This window comes from Haematobia irritans, chromosome 3 (assembly GCF_050003625.1).
Source record: "Haematobia irritans isolate KBUSLIRL chromosome 3, ASM5000362v1, whole genome shotgun sequence".
Classification (NCBI taxonomy): domain Eukaryota; kingdom Metazoa; phylum Arthropoda; class Insecta; order Diptera; family Muscidae; genus Haematobia; species Haematobia irritans.
The window spans coordinates 133,736,718-133,745,107 of NC_134399.1; the positions used below are offsets into that span (position 1 = coordinate 133,736,718).

Sequence of the window (8,390 nt, forward strand, 5' to 3'; positions counted from 1 at the left end):
TCCGAATATTTTATGAGTCTCGAAAAACTTGCAAAATATCAGCAACATCGGTTCAGATTTAGATATAGCTCCCATATATAGCTTTCGCCCGATTTACACTCATTTGCCCACAGAGGCCAATTTTTTGCTCCGATTTAGTTGAAATTTTGCATAGGGAGTAGAATTAGCGTTGTTACTATGCGTGCCAAATTTGCTTGAAATCGGTTCAGATTTGGATATATCTCCCATATAAAGCTTTCGCCCGATTTACACTCATATGACCACAGAGGCCAATTTTTAACTCCGATTTAGTTGAAATTTTGCACAGGAAGTAGAATTAGCATTGTAGCTATGCGTGCCAAATTTGGTTGAAATCGGTTCAGATTTAGATATAGCTCCCATATATATGTTTTTCTGATTTCGACAAAAATGGTCAAAATACCAACATTTTCCTTGTAAAATCGCCACTGCTTAGTCGAAAAGTTGTAAAAATGACTCTAATTTTCCTAAACTTCTAATACATATATACAGTGCTGCCGCTACTACTTCAATCGAAGTATTTTGCTTCATTTTCACAAAATTTACTTCGTCACTCCTTCTTCCAAAAATCTGCTTCACTTTTTGTTCTGCTTCAAATTTTAAAATTTTCCCCCATATTACCTAATTGTTTTTCCTATTCCTTTAATTACGATGAACATAGCGGTTTTAATCATTGAATTATTAACCGATGTGGACCAATTTTTGCATAGTTTTTAGAGACCATATACTTACACCATGTACCAAATTTCAGCCGGATCGGATGAAATTTGGTTCTCTTAGAGGCTCCGCAAGCCAAATCGGGGGATCAGTTTATATGGGAGCTATATATAATTATGGACCGATGTGGACCAAGTTTTGCATGGTTGTTAGAGATCATATGCTGAAATTATGTACCAAATTTCAGCTGGATCGGATGAAATTTGCTTCTCTTAGAGTCCCCGCAAGCCAAATTTGGGGTTCCGTTTATACGGGGGCTATACGTAAAAGTGGACCGATATGGCCCATTTGCAATACCATCCGACCTACACCAGTAACAAATACTTGTGCCATGTTTCAAGTCGATAGCTTCTTTCGTTCGGAAGTTAGCGTGATTTCAACAGACGGACGGACATGCTCAGATCGACCCAGAATTTCACCACGACCCAGAATATACTTTATGGGGTCTTACAGCAATATTTCGATGTGTTACAAACGGAATGACAAAGTTAATATACCCCCATCCTATGGTGGAGGGTATAATAAAATGAATTCTATTGTTTTGTTTTCAAAAATGTATGCTACTTCAATTTTATTCAATCTACTCCACTTTTTTCCAAAATCTACTTCACTCAATTTTTCACTAGCGGCAGCACTGCATATATATCGAGCGATAAATCATAAATAAACTTTTTCGAAGTTTCCTTAAAATTGCTTCAGATTTAAACGTTTCCCATATTTATTTTTTACTAACATTGTGTTCCACCCTAGTGCATTAGCCGACTTAAATTTTGAGTCTATAGATTTTGTAGAAGTCTATCAAATTCTTCCAGATCGAGTGATATTTAAATGTATGTATTTGGGACAAACCTTTATATATAGCCCCCAACACATTTGACGGATGTGATATGGTATCGAAAATTTAGATCTACAAAGTGGTGCAGGGTATAATATAGTCGGCCCCGCCCGACTTTAGACTTTCCTTACTTGTTTTATATTTAAAAATTACACTATGCTAGAGACTTCATCTCTATGTCTCAGCTCTCGTATATGCAGCTGGGGATAATGAATGGAAAATTGTAATGAGAAGAAAACAAATTACAATAGACACACACACACAAACACACGATTGTAACAAACTATGAGAAGAAAGTTGATGTTGACTCTCTCTCTCCCTTGTTCGTACAAATCTTCATTTCTTACCGTATTACATTGAAGTTGACTTCATTCGAACAATTTTTGTTGAAATCTTGAAAAGCACATACAGCAATGAAAATCGACGAGGAGAGAGAAAATATGCCACATAACATACATCCATAGTGAAGCATGGCAAAATAATCGAATCTTAATTTTCGTTGAAATTTCTTTAAATGTACTAAACTGACGGGTGGGGGGAGGAGTATAGCAACGATTGAATTCTAGCCCAAGGATTGTCTTTGGACTGGTAAATATGTAGGAGGTCATCAGTTCAGACGTTCTTAATTAAGTGGTAAATTGGTTAAATGATTTTAGCATACTTATGAATGTAATCCAAATATAACTCCACACATGCCCAATAACAATATAATCATCGTAATCATTATCATGATCCTATGGCCATATTAGACTATGTAATCTTTTCAAAAACAAAAAGATACCAATCAAAAAAACGAAAACAAGAAGGTTGACTTTCAAATATCAATTAAATGTTCGTTCACATGGTCCTGATGTTCAAATCTATTTTGAACAACACATCACGTACATAGAAATTTTGTGTAGTGTCAACAAGCCTGTAGAACTAGAGTTGTACGTGCGTGTGTTTGTGTGAATGAGTTTTTGGAGAGGGGGATAAATGAGTTTGTTAGCAGTAAATTTTGGTTAGGTTGTAAGGGACACATATTTCTCTAGAGGGAGCGCAGTGTTGAATTTATGTGGTCAGTGGAAAAAACCATTATATTTCATAAATTGTAAATGTAATGAATAGCTGGAGTATGGCAAAGAGGATGATGAAATATAGAGAGATTATTACAAAAGAAAACATATCAAGAAAGGCTTGTTGTAAATACATATAGCAGTCCTACACCCTCACAAAAAAATCGCTTCTGTAACATATACTCCCAAACATATTTTGCTTCAAGCATATACATTTTTGGGTATTGCCCAAACATTTATATGTTTGATCTCTTCCAATATATAATATGTTTGAAAGCATATTGGTCTAAACAATATATGTTTGGGTAGTCTAAGTTCCAAACATTTTGTATTTTTGCATCCAAATTCAATAATGTAGTCTTCCAAAAAACAATATGTTATTATGTGAACATATAATATGTTTGGAAGCATTTTGCACCCAAAAATATTATATGCTTAAAAAAATTCTCCCAAACAATATTGTGCTCAAAATTTTATTTATTTATTTATATATTTACAATCATAATGAATTATGAAAATAAACAGGTAATATAGGTGCTAACAACATAGGTTTTCGACCTGAATGCTCAAAATTTTGTTTCTGCCTAATTGTATATTCCCTCACATCTTTCTCACTTCCACGAGATTTTTTAGTTCTTAGCACATTTTTCTGTAATACAAACATTGTAGAAGAAATTATTCAATTTTATGATTTTTTTATTTTAATTTTACCTTTTGCCGGACGGGGATTCGAACAGCGGACCACACAGTTTGTAAGGATCAAAGAAGTAGCTGATCAATTGCCCAAGGGAAAATAAAATTTTAATTTTGTAATAACAAGCAACCACCACCAACTTAATTCAGTATCGCTCCCTGTTAAATAGCGCTCCAAGCTACTAAACACATATATGTTTATAGGCTATTTCTAAATTAATATATGTTTGCATCCAAGCATATTATATTTACAAACATTTTATGTCCCAAACATAATATGTTCTAACATATTAACATATATGTCCCAAACATGTTATGCTAGTTTATGAACATTATATGCTTGCACTCAAAAATATTGTGTTTAAAATTTTGTGTTCCAAACATATAATGTTTATAGCCAAACATATGAAAAACAGTCTTTTTCATCCGTGTATATATTGGAGTTTTATAAAATGAATAAAACTCGAAAAATAACTTCATACAAATCGAGCGAGAGGATGCTATTTGAAAATATCTATCTCTACTATAATTTCTCTCATTCTACATACAAAATTGTAACACTGTGTTTGTTTTGAAATAAGCGTAACAATTACATTTAAACCCTTAAGCATTAAGATCTATATCATGTTTTATATTTCTTGTTAAATGTTTAACTAACCGTTATTATTGTATGTATTTATATAATTTTTAATTATAATAAAATAGCTCATTCACATTAGTGGATTTGAAATCCAATTTTTTAGAAGGCAAATGACAGTTGAAATCTAATTAAAGTTGGATGTGTAATTTGAATGAGGTATTTATAAGCTACCATGATCTGCCTTAAATGTTAATAACATTTGTCTCTATACCCGCTTGTTCTGGGAAGCAGCGAATACCTAACTATATAGCTACTAATTTATAAACACCCCTACTTACGCTCCGCATTACACCCCATGTGTTTTAGCGGAGAGTTTAACGAGAACATGTCGCTGAATATAACCAATAGACTATTCTCTGCATTATCGATAACCACCAATTTGGTAGCTGAAAATTCACACATAATTTGTACACACTTCTCTACCCACTGAAAAGGATAGTGAAAAAATGCTAGCTAAATAAGCACTAATTTTGCTAGAATGATTTTTATAGTTTTTTATTAAGCCAAATTTATATTTGGACTTTAACTAAATATGTTATTTAGTTTATAAGTAAAATAGTTAAGTTATGACTATACAAACAACAAGGAATTATTTTAATATTCGTGGTAAGACGCATTTACTTTCAAATTGGCACTTCTTTTGTCGCTGCATTGTTAGGCGTATGTGTTGTTATGGAGGTCCAATCCTGCTAGAAAGTAAAGAAACTGCACCTGAAATTTGAATATAAATATGAAATAAATATAGGTGCTATATAATATTATTACTAATTTTTTACTTACATTTTTCTTTCGTTTTGATTACTCTATGAGAACTCCGTGTCCGACCAAACCATTTGCAACCCAGAGAACAACTAAACAAGTTATGAGAAGTGGAATTTTTGTGACGTCTTCTAGCGGGATTTTGCTTATTTTTGTTCAGTAAACCAAACTTCACCTTACGATTATATCATATCTTTTTATGCATTACGCGTAGCCACCGAAACTCTATTCCGATCATAAGTGTGTGTTTTTGTTCAGTTTTGCTAGAGACACTATTTTGTACATTACTTTTAGATACCAAAATTAAATGGTCCCTGGATTATATTTTTGAATTTTTCTCTCATTTATTTTCTGTGAAAGAGACAGCGTCTTTCTTATCGATTTCATGCTCAACTGGTAATGCCCAATATAATCTATCGATTATTTAACAGATTACTTTATGGTGCTGAATTGGATGTAATGAAAGGGTACATTATATACATACAGAAAACGGGTCTTTAGTACTTTTTGAACTCATTATTCTATACCATAATAACCTCCCGAACATTGGGAGTGCTTATATAGGTAGGGAAAATGCGACAATAGCTATTTGCCGAACAAGCGGGTAGATACTAATTGTCTCCATATAGACAATTGGTTGGCTCACAAACACCATGATAACTTTATAGATCTCAATGTTACTCACTCGCATTGAGAGATTTTAAACTAATAATCTAATGTTAACGTAAGCTACATATTTCTTTAATGTTAATTATTCATTATTCTCCATACTCATTTTGTTATCTCCCACCCACAATGATGACTGCATTGATTTCAATGTTACTCATCCCATTCTGCTGTTTGCATGATATATTTATTCTTACTAAAATTCTCACTGTCATGTCTCTTACGTTTTCATACATTCCCTCTCGCATTTCTCATTCACACATGCACATTGCAAGTTGTGAACCCTAACTTAGAAAAACTTTTGCTCGATTTCAGTTATAGCTTCCTCTCCCCCTCCCCTAAAATCCACAGTCAAGTTTACACTGTGGAAAGTCGGTGTGTTACCAACAACAACAAATTGTGATCATCTCTATGTTAGTAGGGTTAGATGAGAATGTTAACAATCTATTACAGTGGCTCTCTTCAATATAATGAAGTTAATGTTAACATTCATATAACATTAGATTCTGTAAAATTTGTAAATAATTGATAAAAAATATTCAATTGATAATAAATACCACGATGGACTGCAAAATGTTCATCATTTTTGTGGTGTCCAAAGATTAGAAGCTTCAAAAGTTACAACCACCTAACAATACCCCCTTGTTATAAAATTATTTACTTTAGTTAGCTTATAGCAATGGTTCCCTCTTTGTCTCTTACAGTTGTATATTCTCGATCTTACATTTCTCATTCTATCAGGCACATATTCTCTCCTTCACCTCAGCATAAGCTATTTATGTTATAAGCCAAGGTAATACCAACAACAACAAATAGTGATAATGTCCAATAAATGAGAGTTGCTTCATTTTGTTTATTCATTATTAGAACTATTATAGGCTAGTTCGGATGGCAAACTAATTACTTTAGTTAGGTTATCACAATGGTTGCCTCTTAGTATCTTACACATTTATACTCTCCCTCTCACTCTTCTTACACGAATGGATGAACACTGTTAAATAGATTTCTGATTTTTTTACTAATATATTACACTAAATTTTATTGGGTTCGAAAAAATGCCGAAAGTAAAATTTAAGCAAAAACCCAAAACTCCAACCATATACCTCACCTCAAAACCGGAAGCAAAATCTCTACACTGATTATTTTTCTCAAGGATTTAAGATTTGCAATGCATACGAAAAAGAAATACTCACCAAAAAAGGTGTTATTAAAAAACACTACCTACCTAATTTATAAAATGTACGTTTATATATACGAATGAGTGTGTATGTGTGCATGTGCATGTCAGTATGTCGCATTTAATGAATCTCAACAATTCAATTGCAATTTCCTTATTGCAAGTAAACACACACACGTACTCAAAAAATTCATATAACCATCTTCTTGTTATTTATTTATATGAAAAAAAAACATGTAAATGCTGATTTTGTAAAAAGAAAAATTATATGAAGTTGATTAACCTTCCCCTCTCCATAACAAACGGTTGAATTAGGTAGAAAAGAGAACACTTATAGGTATTGTCAAAGCAAAATAGCTGTCTACATACATACGTATAGAAGGCTATGCGTCATGATAAAAACAAAATTGTAATTAACATGGTGATAATTTTTTTCAATTTCACTTTTTTCCTGCTTTATTTTTTTTTTTTAATTTTACTCAAATAAATAATTCTCGCTCTAAATTTGTGTATTGTATTTATGTATATGGTGATAAATACTTGCTGTCCAATGCATGCCTCACTCAATGGCTGGTTGAATGGCAAATCAAATCATTTAAAATACCAAAAAAAAAAACAAAAACAATAAAGTAAACGATTTTCATCTTCATTTTTTCGTATTCTTTTGTCTTGAATTATTTATAAATATTTGAGTTGATTAATAACACACTGAACAAGTAAAAGAAACAGAAGCAAGAAAAAAAATAAACCTCTTCTCTTGTTAATACTCAGGCAACAATGAGCGGTTACATACTCACAGATACTTGCCAGGCGGCAGCATTAAAAAAAACATGTAACACACACACATACACCAATATGGTTCGAACCAGACATTAATTTTGACAAGATATAAAAATGAAAACAGCCAGAAAACTAACATACAAATATCCAATGAAACAAACATACAAATATCCAATGCAGAAAGAGCAAATCGAAGATTAAGCTTTAAGAGATTATTAATGGGAAAAAAGAGGATTCTTTATGGGTATTACAAAAAGAGATAATACTCTGAGAAATTAGATTACTCTTAAGACTAACAAAGCAATAGCAATGTAATATATGCTCTCTGGCATTCAAAGAGATTGAATAAAAAGGTGAATTAAAAACCTTATAAATATAGAGAATGAGAGAGAGAGAGGAAAATATATCTCTGTCGATTTGTTGTTGTTTTAGGGGTATATTCTCTGAATTCATTTCAAACAAAATTCGTATAAAATACTTGTAACTTGTAAATACTTGTAACAATGAGTTTGTAACCAAGTGAGTTATATCTCAGATGTTGATTCTCTTTTGCTCTTTGGTTTTCCACTATACTATGGTGTATAATGTCTTTGAGTATTCTTAGCTAAAAAGTCCCCCATCACACAATGTAAAAACAAAAAAATAAGCAAACAAAGCATTGTTGTTGACGTTATCATTAGGGCTGTCACTCGGGATAAATCCCGTCCCGAAATCCCGGGATTTTCGGGACGGGATTTATCCCGAATCCCGGGATTTTTTATTTTGAATCCCGGGATTTTTCGGGATCCCGAAAAAATAATACCAATGTGATAAAATTGTGGTTTTTTAAGATTATTTATTAATAAATTGGAGTCTTCACTCAGTGTAAACGGCCCTTAGATTTCATAACCGACAAATTGAGTTAATAAACATCTTGAGTAAGAATTTATTATACATGAGGTATACTAAAGAGCACAATTTCATCAAAAATCGAAATAAACGAGAAGGACCTTTGAATAATGAGTTCATGTGAAATGGAATTCGTGCCACATAAAATAAAAAGCAATGATA

At 32.3% G+C, this 8,390-nt stretch overlaps 1 long non-coding RNA gene across 1 annotated transcript; it reads right to left on the minus strand.

The window, feature by feature from the left end:
* Window positions 1–4,426: 4,426 nt before the first annotated feature.
* Window positions 4,427–5,078, minus strand: LOC142230230 (uncharacterized). Its single transcript, XR_012720611.1, has 2 exons — window positions 4,739–5,078; window positions 4,427–4,669 (listed from the first exon to the last, which is right to left on the minus strand). It is a non-coding gene; the product is annotated as an uncharacterized LOC142230230 (long non-coding RNA).
* Between the last annotated feature and the right edge of the window lie 3,312 nt (window positions 5,079–8,390).